Below are 16241 nucleotides of genomic sequence, written 5' to 3' on the forward strand. Positions count from 1 at the left end.
TATTTTTCTTTAATGTATAAAGGCGACATAACTGTTGTGCAACTGCTGCTTGTCATATAGCAGAAAAGGGCAGCGCTGTAGTGAGTCTTTTTAATCAGTCATTTGTATCTTTCTTTTTCTCTGCATTTGCTCGATACGTCTGTGTCTAGACCACAGATGGTTACAATTTGATCTGAAGCATAGATTACCAATATCATAATATAATGTGCAAACTGTATTATATTCACTGGAATTATTATTTCATTATTTCAGTATAATCAGTATTTAATGGTCTGTCATTCTAACCACTAAAGGTACATTTTATTTGCTTTCATCAAAGCTTCAATTCACTGAATCCCCACCAAAAAATGTACTGTATATCAACCATTCCAAGACTCGTTGTAACTAGGGTTGTGAACTGGTCGGTTTTATGTACTACCTTGCCAGTCGCCGGTAAAAAGATTTAATACATTCATACATACAAAAAAAAAAGTTCTCTCTTAAAATATACATAATTTGGGTAGAGAGGAGGTATGTTTCATGTCATTTAAACAGCAGTTATCCTGTGTTATATGGCTAAAACACTTGTCTTCAACAACAAATGTACAGATGTTGATTTAAGCTACTGCACTGTCTTAGAGACTTTAACTTCTCTTTTCATCTGTAGGAGATATCAGTCAAATTCAGCTTCTATTGCACATTGTAAATCCTTGGTTTTAGTTGTAGCTAAGCATACCCCGTTGCCCCTCTCCCAGTACATTAACTAAGAAATTACATCTATGTCCAGCAGCTGCTTCTGTCACCTGAACAATTAGTGACCTTATAACACATTCGTATTAAATTGGATTCAAAGATAATTACATACGATTGTGCAATTTCACAGCGAATGAGGATGTGATTACCACAGATGGTGCAAAGACAAGGACACACATGCATTGCATGCAGTTTCTCCAGTAATGCCAATATTTCCATGACACAGAGAGATATCAAGTTGGACGGCATTACACTGATGGGAGACGATTATTTTTACATAATTTTGTTGGCATTTCATTAATTTAAATTGAAGTACTCTACAAATCCATGCCTGTTGATGACATCCAACCAAATTACAATGAATATGAAAGCCATATTATAATTAAAAAATGTCACTTTTATTGCACATTTCTGTGCTTGAAAATGTGACAGAGTGGACCAATAACTGTATTCTTTTGAACTCTGAAGTTTTTAAGTTCTGAATTAACAATGTATGATTATGACTGAATGTGGATTGCTAGCAAAGTGTTAGTGTGTCAGTGACATACATCCTGTCATGGCTGTAAATCAAACATCTGAGCTATCAATATCACAAAATAGTTGATGACCACATCAACATGTATATCAACAGTTTACAGATTAGCACAGAATAAGAGTTGAGTTTCTTAATGAAAATTGGATAGTTGGTGTTTAACCACCCAGCTGCCCATTTATTTTGGCAATTTCCATGTAAAAAATGCTCTCTTTTTTTTTTTTTTTTTGCAGATTCTTCATTCTTAGCCCTCAAATAAGCAATTTGGACAGTGTTCAAAACTATTTGTGCTATTTTTTTTTTAAATACACACTTTTTTTCTTGTGATTATGATAAACGGAAATACAGTATTTGACTAGAACTTAAATAACAAAACAACAATATGTTTACATTTGTAGCATTATAATATAGATCACAACATAACATCATTCTTTTTGATGGCAGGCATATCCCTTTTTAGAAATTATTTTTTGTGTGATAGATTTCAAAGCAGACGCACTTCAAACCCTCATCAATCCTAACATCTTTATCTAGCACATACACATCAGAAAACTGCCGTTGCAAATTTTCAATCACGTCATATACAGTATCTTCTCCAGTTTCAGGCACGGGTGTATAGCGCTGTTATATGAATTAGTATCTGTGAAATGTAGATACAATAAATAAATAGGTTGTTTTGACCAGTACCAAACCTGACAAGGCTTCCTTACAACCTGTAACACCAACAAATAAATAAAGAAATCTCCTCATGTTATTCTCTCTAGATACACAGGCATCCATGTTTCACCCTCAGCTGTGTGTATACAGATGACCCGGTCTGTCAAGCACATTTCTTAGGGACTGCTGCCATCTGTCAGTAAAAAACAAAACTGCATACACTTTTACAATACAGTGTTCTTATTTTTTCATTGAAGCACGTTAAAAAGACGTGTTAAACTTTGCAGATGCCCATATAAGCGTCTGCACGCTATTCTCACAGGAGTGACAAATTTGGACTTGCTTGCGCTCCACATGGAAATCGTGGGATAAGCAGCTGGGTGGTTAAGACCTAGGTGTAAGTATATAAACAAATAAGGTGTTAGTATCATGGTATATTAGTATATGACTGATTTACAGTATGTGAAATAAATGTACACACAAAGAGACACACAGATGGACAAATGTACAGCCCGACAGACCGACCCCCATAATATCCACAGAATCTAATACTGTGTAATCTAGGGGTGTGAATCTCAATTAAAAAAAAAAAAAAAAAATGAGAATGGCCCAGATATTATGTGAAAGTAAACATGTTTTGCTTCAGCACTGTCATGAAACTGTGAGTCAGTAGAACAGAAAGAAAAGTGTGGATAACATTAAATGTTCTGTCACTAACCATAATCAAACTGCCATGGGCATTTAGAAATCAGAAGCAGACTCAACTGGTGTGAACAAATTGAGAACTAATTGCGTTTTGTATTCTGCAGTGTAAATGGACTGATCTTTCACAGATTCAATACCTCAATCCTTTCAGTTGTGTTGATTTTCAAGGGTTATACGTCTATTGCACTACAATACAGAAATACATACTTGTAGGGTTACATTCATGAAAGGAAAGTGTGTCTGTATAAGTGGAATGCATCTACACAGTTACAGTGAAAACCACCAATTAGAATCGTTGGTTTGAATCAACCTCATAGTGCAATCGAACTAGATTTATTTTGCTATTCTTCAAATACCAAATGTACCTCCTTATTGAATCAATTGCTTAGGTTATCAAAATGAAAATATACTAACATGATTAAAGTAATGAATGACAGTTAATAACAAGCAAAATAGTGCTTCTGTAACAAAAAAACACAGTCGGAAAATGCATGTGATGGTTATATGTAGTATTTTATAACAGAATCAATCTGTTACATGGCAGACCGAAGGCTAAATGAGAGTGATGGATTAATGAGAGGTGGATACAGTACAGTAGGCTATTACTGTATATACCACCCTCATGTATTTGCATTTATCTTTATTTCTAGAAACATCATAATGCAAAATGTACTTTTAATTTTATTACGACATGACAAGAAGAAGCAACTTTGGCGGGGGCTGTCATTTTTAAATCTGTTGTTGGAAGAATGAACATAAACCCAGTCAAATGAGAGTTTCATTGGAGTAAACATGTAATAGAGGAAAACAGAATTGAAATGAAAGGCATAATACATTCAAATACATACAGAACTGATTAGCAAGTCCCTCGGGACAACCTCCTCTGCACAATTCAAAGTGTAAACCTCTTATGCTCTCGAGTGGGTGACTCAGAACTCCATAGATTACATGAACAAAACAAGGCTGATGCTGTGAAGCACCACGCATTGAGAAGGATGGATCCAGGGTTTAGTGTTGGTTCGGTTGGAGTGAAATGTGGGAAGCTTAAAAACAGGACCAGGGTATTGTACTTCATTTGAATAACGCTTCAGTATTTTTTAATTAAAAACTGGTATGTCGTATGAAAAATAATACCCAACGTCTTTCACTCGATATCTCTCACATACTTGCTTCATGATGGTCAATCAATACTACAATACTACAGAAAATTGTGAAAGAAAGAAAGAAAGAAAGAAAGAAAGAAAGGAGATATAGCTTGAGTCAGTATTTTCTCAAAATTATGTGTTTTTTATTGTCTTCATGTTTTAATTTTTGCACTTAAGAAATATTTAAACTCTCCTTTGGAAAAAGTGGTTCATTAAAAAAAAAATGACCTGCTACAGAACTACTAAATGGAAATGTCTTGCACTGTTATTCAGTATTAATGTTTAGCCATTGATACTATCAGTTGTATCAAGGACAGAAGGCATGCTGAACTGTAGGAGTTGAAGGCGAAATGTAAGACATACTACGATTTATGTGCAATTCTTCCGACCAAATGGCTGCTTAATTATCCTTCTGGAGTTAACAAAGACTGAAGCATGAAGAGAACTGAATTTCAAAGAATCTAAACTTGGCTTGCTCTTAAAAGAAACAGCATTACAAGCAATGTCTTCAAAGCTCTGGTGTGCTCGAGTGAACTTGCACTCTTTACTTTTCTAGTCAGCAGGAAGATTGAAACATCAAAAGTAATTTGTTCATATTAGGAGATGCCCTTCAGCATATAAGTTTGTCACACTGCGTCTTTTGAAGAATGACCTTCATTCGTGTGTGTGTTTCTCTCAGGTTTAACACTGTGCTTCATTACAGTTGGCAATGTAGTATAACTTAACAGTGAATGGTGTGACCGTGTAAACAAGCTCAATAAAAATAATGGAAAATTATCACCACTGCTTGAAAATGCCAGACCTGCCAATCACACTTATGTGGTTTCCTTATCAAATGCAAATCTGTTTGCTTGAAAAAAAAAAAAAAAACATAAAAAATGTGATCCTTTACCTGCTACCAAAAGAGCATATTCAGAGAAATCACATTCTTTGGAAAAAAAAGCCTACAAAAGACATTCACAAATTAAATCTAAAAGATGTGGCTATATATCAGTCTTAGCCATTAATATGAACAGTGGTTGCCAAATGTTCTGGACTCAATTGTCTCATAGGGCCTTTACATAAAGTAACGTCCTTTTTATCATCATAATTTATTAAGGATCTGGAATGAGTTTTCAAACACCAAAGCTAAGCATCTTGGTAAATGCTAAAACTCACAACTGACAAATGCTAACTTCACCCCACTAAAGATCACAAGTGATCATTTCCATAAGTCATTCAAAATGATTTATTATCAAGCTAAACCCTTTCCAGAAATCTATATTAGCCTAAGCCTGTGCTATTTACATACATAGAGCTAACAAAATAATTCTACTCAATCTTATATTAAATAAGACTTACTAAAATTGTTTTTTATTTTACCTCTTCCACTGACAGGAACAATTCAAAGTTGACTAAAGTCCTCTTGTGGCATCATTGCTGTTCTAAGGGGCCAGGCCTCTAGAAATTGAGAGGGCAGATCAGCCTCCATGGTCATACAGTCATTGGCCTCTGAAGTCAATGAGACAGACAAAGCTAAATGTGCTAATTAATGCACTTTTCTTATGTGGACGCTTGATTTGTACCTTCTTTCCTTTGCGGTCTCCTTCAATTAAATATTTATGGTCATGGGCACATTCTTCTGGGGTTTGTGTGCATCTAGGCATTTTTTTTTACATTTCTCCACAATTTACAATTGTATTTGAAATCTTACCTAACTAAATGTAATATACTTTAAATCCCGCGAACAAGTCTCTGTTCCTAATTGCAGTTTTGTTTTCAATCTCATAAGCGGAGTCTCCAATAGAAATTTGCTGCCTACATTAGTAGCTGGTTAGTAGCTGGGGTGGGTTTAAAGTATTCAGATCAAATCAATGGTAGATACAAGTCAGGAAGGACAGTCTGCGCTGGGAAAGGTAGTTGTTTTGGTTTTTTTGTAGTAGTTTTTTTAATGGGGAAAGGGTTACAGTAAACCTGAATTGAGTAACCATTTCCAGTATTTTTCCTGTGTTTATTTGCTGTACACCAATATCATTTTTGTTTTTATCGGGGGTGTCTTATCGGCTTAAAATCAAAAATCAAAAGCCGTTGTAACAGGGCGAGGAGCCCTGTACATGGATTTGTTCATTTCCCCATCCGCCCGTGTGCACTGTGTTATTTTGTATTTGTGTATTATGATTTATTTTGTGTATTTATGTATAAATATAGCTGCGGAGTCGTGTTTTGTTATTGTATTTAATGACGTGTTACTGTTTATTTACGGTTTATTGTTTTATAAATATGACGGCATAGCCGAATGTTTTTGTTTTATACTGTTTAGCAGCGTGGATGGGAAACCCCGTCCACATTAGAAAACTCGTGCAGAATGTGACTGGGGGATTAATAAATAATTGATAGGTAGTTAATCCCTCGGTCACGAAAATAAAAGCCTGCAGCTCTCGGCACTCGTGGTGGGTGTAGAGAGGACAGTATGGGAGAGCAGAGAGCAGAGAGCAGAGAGCAGAGAGCAAAGAGCAGAGAGCAGAGAGCAAAGAGCAGAGAGCAGAGAACAGAGAGCAGAGAACAGAGAGCAGAGAGCAGAGAGCAGAGAGCAGAGAGCAGAGAGCAAAGAGCAGAGAGCAAAGAGCAGAGAGCAGAGAGCAGAGAGCAGAGAGCAGAGAGCAAAGAGCAGAGAGCAGAGAGCAGAGAGCAAAGAGCAGAGAGCAGAGAGCAGAGAGCAAAGAGCAGAGAGCAGAGAGCAGAGAGCAAAGAGCAGAGAGCAGAGAGCAAAGAGCAGAGAGCAGAGAGCAGAGAGCAGAGAGCAGAGAGCAGAGAGCAAAGAGCAGAGAGCAGAGAGCAGAGAGCAGAGAGCAGAGAGCAAAGAGCAGAGAGCAGAGAGCAGAGAGCAGAGAGCAGAGAGCAAAGAGCAAAGAGCAGAGAGCAGAGAGCAGAGAGCAGAGAGCAGAGAGCAAAGAGCAGAGAGCAGAGAGCAGAGAGCAGAGAGCAGAGAGCAGAGAGCAGAGAGCAAAGAGCAGAGAGCAGAGAGCAGAGAGCAGAGAGCAGAGAGCAGACAGTAGAGAGCAGAGAGCAGAGAGCAGAGAGCAGAGAGCAGAGATATTTAAAATTAAACCTCTAGGTTCAGTGAAGTCGATTGCTCAGCCTGACTTGGGTTTTCTTTATTTTGTGTTCGTGATTTTGTTTTTGTTTAAACTTTTTATTTTGCTCTGTGAGCAGGTGTTTTCTGTTTAAATATTTATTTTATTTTTGTTATATAAAAATAAAACGGCACAAGCACCTTTGCCCCGTATCTGCAGTGTCTGTGTTTCTTCCTGTATTCTGGCCTGGTGTCACCACAACGTCATCCTGTCACAGCCGTATATAGGTAATGTTTCTAGACTCACACAGTCAGGAGTTTGGAGTATAACATCATATTAATGCTTGTTGATGGTCAAATCATAAGAGATTTTCATCACTGATGCCACTTTAATAATACACACAATAATAATGTAATAAAGCAATCTATACGAATTTGGTTTTCTAAAGCTATGTGAAAAAAATTACATTGACATGGGTTCAATAATAACACAAGATGGGTTCAACTGTGCCAATTTCTGTACTTTCAACAGATTACAAACTAAATATGATACTTATAAAATGAATCCCTTTCACATATCATAATGGCTAAGTCCTGTATTTTTAAAGCACATAGAAAAAATTCTAATGATCAATATAAATTACTTTAGGGTAACAGTTTCCTATATGATAGTCCCACACATTATGGTTAATGTGTATTTTATTTTGTAATGTTATTTTTTGTAGTAGTTATTGAACAACAAATATGCCGAATCTCTCTTACATTTTTTAGTCTTTCACTCCCAAGAGAAATCACATGATGAATACATGGAAAAAGCAGAGACTGATTACTGTAAGGACAGCCAAAGCTCAAGGACCCCAACTCCCAGAAGCCTCCATGCTAGTTATTTTTCTCAGTAAAATTTAAACTGCAGAACAATGGGCACATTATTGTTTGAATAAAGATGTAAGGAAACTAATTTAAATTGTATACTGAGGCATGGTATATTTGCATTAAGTGCGATATTATATATATTTAAAAAAAAAAAAAAAACTTAGTCAATAGCAACTGAAGCTCATAAATGATTAAAAAGAGAATCAACTGCAGACAGACTGATTTAGTAAACATGAAAATCAAGCTACTTCTGAGAATGTATTTTGACCATGGAAATCCCTATCTGCTGCACTCTGATATCGTTCACTTCATTACGCTGCTGTCAGAACGGCAGCCATGCTTGACACTAATCTCACAAGGTGGATTAAACGATTCCCTAAGTCACTGACAAACACATTTTAAATAAACTGGAATCCTATACGTTTCCCTTAACTCCTGTCAAAGTGTAAATCATAGATTACAGAACCATGGTGAGTAGAAAAGATTAACTGTTTAATTACAGCAGGTTCTGGAAGAGTATTTTCTTACTTTTTACTAAATTCCTAAAACATTCATTGGCACTTGACACACTGTTACATTGGCATTTAATCCATAATAAAAATTAAAAAACACATTTTATTTTATTCCAGTTTTCAATGCCAATGTGGGGATTAACAGGGCGAGGAAAATGACTGGGCACGAGCCTGGTTCAGTACTTAGCACTTCCCAATCCAGATCTTTCCACTGTACAAAAGAGCCAGGCTGGATATCTCTGGTATCCTATAGCCTACAGTTCATAAACAGGTCATTTTAGTAATATATCTGTAAATTGTGTTGGCTGACTGACAACAAACACTTTCAGTGCCACCAACTGTCTTTAAAGTTGTTTCCTGAAGAATCAGATATTTTCAGTGGAAAACAAACCACCAACAAATCATAAGAACAGCAAATGATCCTGCCCATGGTAACCCATAAGGTTAGGTGGGGTGACAAGCACTTTTCTTCCAGACTCTAAACAGTGGAGAAGAAGAATATCGAGGAATACTGAACTTCTCAATGAGAGTCTCCCTATTTGGAGAAATAACAAAAACGCTGTTTTTTTGTTTTTTTTACAGCTTCTGATTACAAACTATGAAAATCCCACATATTATAAGATTATATTTAAAATACAAGAATAAAATAAAATGCAAGTAGTACAAGCAAGTACCCAACATTTTATATTTGCACCATTTTATTTACAACAATATTTTGTGCATTTTCCATTTTCTATCACAAACACATGACAATTAAAATGATGAGTACCTTCTTCTCCATAGCTACTCAATAAGCTTGCATTGAACTGTAACAATACTAGTGAATACCTGTTTATCCACATTTTATCAACAACTTGCATTATTTTAATTAAAACAGTGTCCTATCATGTTGTTTGTAAGACAATAATGAGGTGGGTTTTTAATCTACTTTTTTAGAGCATCTCTCATCAGATTCATACAAATGAGAAACTGAGTTTCTATGTAGTGCAGTAGTGGTAGTAATCTGCCCAGTCTATCCTCCAGCCACTGCAGTCAGAAACCCTGTTGGCAACATGTTTAACTCAGGTCTGGTACACATTCATTTCCTGGCAGAATGACAAACGGATGTTTTTACCAAAAATGTTTTGAACATGTACTGTACTTTTACACAGACAGTCGACTTGACATGCACATGTGTACAAATGCATTTCCAGGACTGGTACAGAATAATAAGAAACATGTATTAAACCACAGGCCTACAGGGTGTAATGATTCATTTAAGTGTCCATTAACTGCAGTATAATCACTTTCCAAAACCTTCTCAAGCAAACTTTGCTGGTTAGCAGCTCACTATGTTATATGAAAGTCTCACATGTATACTCAACTCAACGTGTACACAGTGACCCTTGGCTATTGGGGAATACTGGTGGTGAAATGGGATGCATTATCAAGTGCTTTAAAATAACTTAATATGAAGGCTTAGGAAAGTTCATACACTTCATATACAACATCCCCCAATCAGAAGCATCAGGTGGAAGTTGAACAGATACTGTAAGTCAACTCACAAACCACGTAGCATACAATGTATTATGTGAATAGGTCACACTGCAAAATGCCTCTAGAAATTATGGGTTCCCAATGTTTTAAAATACTGTATTAGGAAATGACCTTCATCCTTATGCAGATAAGAGCTATAGCCAGATCTGCCCATTTAAGGGGTCAATACAGTAACTATGGAGGACGCCCCATCTAATAAAGAATAGTGTACTATGCAAATACTGTAAGAATGCAGAAACTGGAAGTAATACACATGTCTGGAACTGCGTTTCTCATTCCAGCTTGTCAAAGCACCCAGTCCCTAATCCTGATCATTCTATCGCGAATATTGCTGCAATTGTTTGGAAAATGTCATTAACAATCAGGTTTCCACGTTTTGTTCAGTAAGGTGTTACAAATTGCGACCACTGCTTATTATACTAGCATTCGGTTTATAATCTGACATTTTATTTTAATTATTAATACATTCCTGATAGTGCTTCGTGCTTGTGAATCACACACGCCCTTTCTGTACCTTATTTTTTGGCAAAACAATATTAGCCAATAGAACCTTTTTTTAAATCTTATTATTATTATTATTAATAATAATAATAATAATAATAATAATAATAATAATAATTACATTAACAGTAATGTCATAGTTGATTTTTTTCCACATGCATGTACCAGTACAGTCTAGTACAGGATAAATGTAACAGCATCTGTGCAATACGTTCGTATGGACATATTGTATTACAATAAGCAAAACTAACAAAAAAACATACCAATAGCCCCGTAATGTAAAGCATTCCAATGCATCCTGTGCACAAATGTAACCGATTTTTTTTTTTTTTTGGATAGGGCAGGCTATTCGTATAAGTATCCACATTATATAGGCTTTCTAGAGAAACCCGCCGTCATGTTTCTGCATTGCGGTAGTTTGTTCCACTGGTCTTTACATTCACATATGTGCACATTTGCTACCACCGCTAATTAAACTGTCTGTGTTCTATTTTTCGCATGCCCATATTTTCTTACCTGCAACAGCGTACCGTCGATCTGTGCAGTCTCTGCAAAGCACACCTGGGTCCGTCGCACCGCCAGTCAACCAAGCCCAACCGACGGGAGGGACCTTTTATTGTTATTCTATTGGATACTGGGTGATGTTTGACGTGTAAGGGTAACGCGCTTGCGGTTTCCATTGGACAAAAGGAATGTCAATCCAACTGTACTGGGCTGGGCTGGGATGCTAATAGCTGCAGTGGGTCTGCAGTCAAATATTATACAGGATTCAGGGATCAGACAACGGATTTGTGTTGCCTTGTCCAAAGCGAGACAAGGCATTTTGGGAGAGGGAGAGATTGTTATGTTAAGTATCACTGACAGTAGTAATCAGCAAACCCAAAACCCCGAGGTCGACAATAGGAAGCAGTGGCGTCTGATACCACCGCAATAATCACAACATCAGTTTCCAGAATTATGAGATGCTGGCAAATTGATCGATTTATACATCATGCATTTCAATCTGCAGGGTGCTGCCGCTTGTCCAGTTCAGTGCTCTGTTCCACACACCAGGACTTATATCTTATCTGTAATGGAGTCACACATCAAACTGAGACCCCATCGTCTAAAAAAAAAAAAAAGGTTTTCGCCGGTAAATCCGCAGAAATGGAAAAACGCACCGTCTTCGCCATATATGATACGGTGGGCTGAGCGAGTTAATACCTATGAAAATAAGAACATGGTTGTATTAACCTCAATCATTGTTAAACAAACTAAATCTATGCTAGGTTTTAAAGATGATTGAATAAATTGTATGTGTTAAATGTTAAAAAATAATATATAATGTATAATTATTATAATTAAAATAACAAATGTTCTATATTACAATAGTGCTGGGGAAGTGTAACATGTTGCTTGTTACCCTCACTGGTTAATTACTGTATATGACTTGTAAAATATTTCAAAGCACATAGATGAAGTAAAAGGAGATACTGTAGTAATAATACATTTCCTTGCAAAATATCACATAGGTGAAGCATTGTGCAATGCAGCAGAGGGCAGTCTTAAAAGATCCCCCTTCACTCTTGGCTCTTTTTAGAAGAAAAATAAAATTAGGACCAGTCCAAGATCCAAGAAGTGTACTAGATAAAGGTCAAGTGCTTATAGAACAGGTCGTGGAAAATGTAAGTGATTGGAAGTGATTTTCTTGTCTGCAAAGTGATTTGAGTTTCCAGACATTCCCCCGTCAGAAACAGTGGTGCTGGAACACTTTTTATAGTGGGGGTGCTGAAAGCCATTGAACAAGGAGGAGGCTGTGTGGTCCAGTGGTTAAAGAAAATGGCTTGTAACCAGGAGGTCCCCGGTTCAAATCCCACCTCAGCCACTGCCTCATTGTGTGACCCTGAGCAAGTCACTTAACCTCCTTGTGCTCCGTCTTTCGGGTGAGACGTAATTGTAAGTGACTCTGCAACTGATGCATAGTTCACACACCCTTGTCTCTGTAAGTTGCCTTGGATAAAGGCATCTGCTAAATAAACAAATAATAACAAAACTGTAACCCCTGTATACAATGGAAGCCTTGCATTTGGTTGCTATTATATTAAACACGTTAATACAATGAAGCAGCATCGACGCCTGTTTATCTATGTAAGTACAAAAAATGCTTTAACCACAGTCCTTGCTACAATTTTTACAACATGCTTACCATAAAACATTTAGAGCAAACAAGTCAAACATATCATGCTATGATCCACTTAAGTACCGCACCCCCAGTGCCTGCGCCCCTACTCGGAAAACGAATACAAGAAAAGATGAGTTGGTATTGGTATTGTTGCCACTTTTTTCAGTTCAGCTCCTAATCAATGTGACGGAGACCAGGTTACTAAATGCACTAAACAACCGATGCAACTGAAGAAACAGCCATGCAAATGTCTGACAATGATATTACATCAAGGCATTTGCTAATTAAATAGTTGGGAAGGTAAAGAGACCATACATAAGAAACGAATATGTCACAGTAGTCGCTCAGAACTCCCCCACAATGCACTTGGCCTTCTACAGTGTGTATTGAAAGATTGATGTCCACCATCCTTTTCTGTTTCTACATCCGATATGGTCCCTACTTTGAAAAGAGAAAAGTGGATAAACAACTACAATTGGAATATGACCTTGTCAGTGAAAGCAGGCAGGTCTTCCCACTGGGAGTCAATCCTTTAAACCACTAATGCACCACAGATAAATCAGCCTTCCAGTAATGTCTAGTGTATGACCAACACAAAGGCAGTACAATACCGTATATGTGAGACCAAAGGTGAAATGCATGCTTCTTGGCATGTACTTTTTTTTTTTTATCAATTAGATTAATTCAACTAATAATCATTTGGCCTCATTAAAAACTCTGTTTCATGTCTGGTTTATGTAGTGTGGTGTTCTGTTTAACCAAGGCGATAATGATGACAGGAAGTTGTTTAGTAGCATTCATGGGCTGGACCACTGCACGAGCAAGGAATGGTCATTTTTCTCCATACAAATACTTTTTATTTAAAAAGATTGTATATTTTATATAGTACACATTCTGGAACATGGTGTTTAGGGTGGAACATGTTGCTCACTAAAAACAGCCTGCTAACAACGTATCTTGGTATCTCTAAATTGTATCTGTTCTCCAATACTGCATTCTACTGAAATTGCGGCTAGATTAATATCACATTTCTGTTTTTTTTTTTTATCATGATATATTTTTTTCCATTCTGACTTAGAGCAATATCATTTATTTACAAAAGTACATTAATAAATACGCTTCTAAAAAGATCATGCCATATGCTCCATCCATAACCTTTGTTCTTATTAAAATATTGCACTGCTTTAATAGCAATGGGGAAAAAAACGTAAGAAAACGGAGGGCTCTTTTACCAAAAGCCATGTACATGCAAAATACAAATGTTCTGTAATAAAAATCACCTCTGTGCTAAAATTGTATGTTTTAAAAAGACACGAGTAAACTTTGATTTTAAAATGTACCTGGCCAGTGTATAGTGTTCAATCAATAGAATTTCACAAAATTATAGTGTTCTATTTTTTCTGTTTTTCAGATAAGTAAATATTGCATTGTATTTAATTGGCTACTTATGTGTTCACATAAAAATGCATTTGTAATTGTAATTTTTGTCACTAGGGGGCAGTAAATACTGCAATACATACATCATAAAGGCATTGAAGATAGCTTTTGATCAGACCTGTATATCCAATATGAGAAGAGAATAGTACTCTTATTTTCAACACTGTTCCTATTGGTCATGAAAGCACATTCTTTTCAGTCAATTCATTAAGAAAAGAAAAACTCTCCTATGTCGTTGTATATCTAATCAAAATGTGTCCATGGAGTGATTGGTTTTCAACTACTGCACAGATAATAAAATCCTAATACAGGTTCAACAGCTTGTAAATTGTGTACAGCACAGGCGTGCTTTTGACTGCATCAGCTATACCAATATGATGAATCAGCAATGCTGTACATTTCCAGGAAGTGAACCACATGGATGAGCACTGTACTGTAGTATCTCAAAGCTGCTGCATAATTAAAACAAAACAAAACAACAAAACAAAACAACAAAAAAAACGTATCTTTTCAAATCATGTGGCATTGCTTGTCCAGTGTTGAAGGTTTCTGTGCTTTGGGCTGCTGTACAACACATGTCTGTGTTGCTTGTCACATTACATGTCATAGGTCTGTATTACCAAAGAAAAACTACAGCCACCAGCATTGATTTAATTTCATAAGCATCAAAAATGCTTTTTGTTTCACGACAAATGCAACATTTCTTGAAAAATGTGAAGTGGTTGCTTGTAGTGTTTTGTAAAGAGTGTTCTCCACAATTCTGGGGTTGTGAGCTAGTGCACGGGATAAAAGGCTGCTCCCACCACCATTTTCTTTCATTTTTGTATTAATACTGGGTTTTCTATTGTGTCCTTATGTTCTTATGTTCCTAATTGCATTGAACATAAGAACATAAGAAGATAAGAAAGTTTACAAACGAGAGGAGGCCATTCAGCCCATCTTGCTCGTTTGGTTGTTAATAGCTTATTGATCCCAGAATCTCATCAAGCAGCTTCTTGAAGGATCCCAGTGTGTCAGCTTCAACAACATTACTGGGGAGTTGGTTCCAGACCCTCACAATTCTCTGTGTAAAAAAGTGCCTCCTATTCTCTGTTCTGAATGCCCCTTTATCTAATCTCCATTTGTGACCCCTGGTCCTTGTTTCTTTTTTCAGGTCAAAAAAGTCCCCTGGGTCGACTGTCTATACCTTTTAGGATTTTGAATGTTTGAATCGGATCGCCGCGTAGTCTTCTTTGTTCAAGACTGAATAGATTCAATTCTTTTAGCCTGTCTGCATACGACATGCCTTTTAAACCCGGGATAATTCTGGTCGCTCTTCTTTGCACTCTTTCTAGAGCAGCAATATCCTTTTTGTAACGAGGTGACCAGAACTGAACACAATATTCTAGGTGAGGTCTTACTAATGCATTGTAAAGTTTTAACATTACTTCCCTTGATTTAAATTCAACACTTCTCACAATATATCCGAGCATCTTGTTGGCCTTTTTATAGCTTCCCCACATTGTCTAGATGAAGGGATTTCTGAGTCAACATAAACTCCTAGGTCTTTTTCATAGATTCCTTCTTCAATTTCAGTATCTCCCATATGATATTTATAATGCACATTTTTATTTCCTGCGTGCAGTACCTTACACTTTTCTCTATTAAATGTAATTTGCCATGTGTCTGCCCAGTTCTCAATGCTGCCTAGATCATTTTAAATGACCTTTGCTGCTGCAACAGTGTTTGCCACTCCTCCTATTTTTGTGTCGTCTGCAAATTTAACAAGTTTGCTTACTATACCAGAATCTAAATCATTAATGTAGATTAGGAATAGCAGAGGACCTAATACTGATCCCTGTGGTAAACCACTGGTTACCTCAATCCATTTTGAGGTTTCTCCTCTAATCAGTACTTTCTGTTTTCTACATGTTAACCACTCCCTAATCCATGTGCATGTATTTCCTTGAATCCTTACTGTGTTCAATTTGAGGATTAATCTTTTATGCAGGACTTTGTCAAAAGATTTCTGGAAATCTAAATAAACCATATCATATGCTTTGCAATTATCCATTGTCGATGTTGCATCCTCAAAATAATCAAGCAGGTTAGTTAGACACGATCTCCTTCAAGAAGCTGACTGATGAGATTCTGGGATCAATAAGCTACTAACAACCAAACGAGCAAGATGGGCTGAATGGCCTCCTCTCATTTGTAAACTTTAAGTTCTTATATTCTTATGAACATAATTTAGATCCTTCATTTAACATCATGTAATCAAAGAAACTACAAAATTATATTGCAAAGGCCATAATAGTACTACAGTATTTCTTCTTAAATTTCTAAATGTAATTTTTCAGTCAGTTTTTCGTTGAGTATATGGAAAACTAAAATGCAGTATGTAATTCAATATGTTAAC

At 36.5% G+C, this 16241-nt stretch overlaps 1 protein-coding gene across 1 annotated transcript in view; it reads right to left on the bottom strand.

Annotated features, from left to right (window-relative positions):
• Positions 1–10869, bottom strand: part of LOC117419767 (contactin-1-like) — a 94606-nt gene extending 83737 nt beyond the window's left edge. The window contains exon 1 of the mRNA XM_058985757.1: positions 10762–10869. The gene's annotated coding sequence lies outside the window, so the exon portion shown is untranslated. The remainder of the gene's footprint in view (positions 1–10761) is intronic.
• Between the last annotated feature and the right edge of the window lie 5372 nt (positions 10870–16241).

The sequence above is a fragment of the Acipenser ruthenus genome, chromosome 14, assembly GCF_902713425.1.
Source record: "Acipenser ruthenus chromosome 14, fAciRut3.2 maternal haplotype, whole genome shotgun sequence".
NCBI classification, from domain to species: Eukaryota; Metazoa; Chordata; class Actinopteri; order Acipenseriformes; family Acipenseridae; genus Acipenser; species Acipenser ruthenus.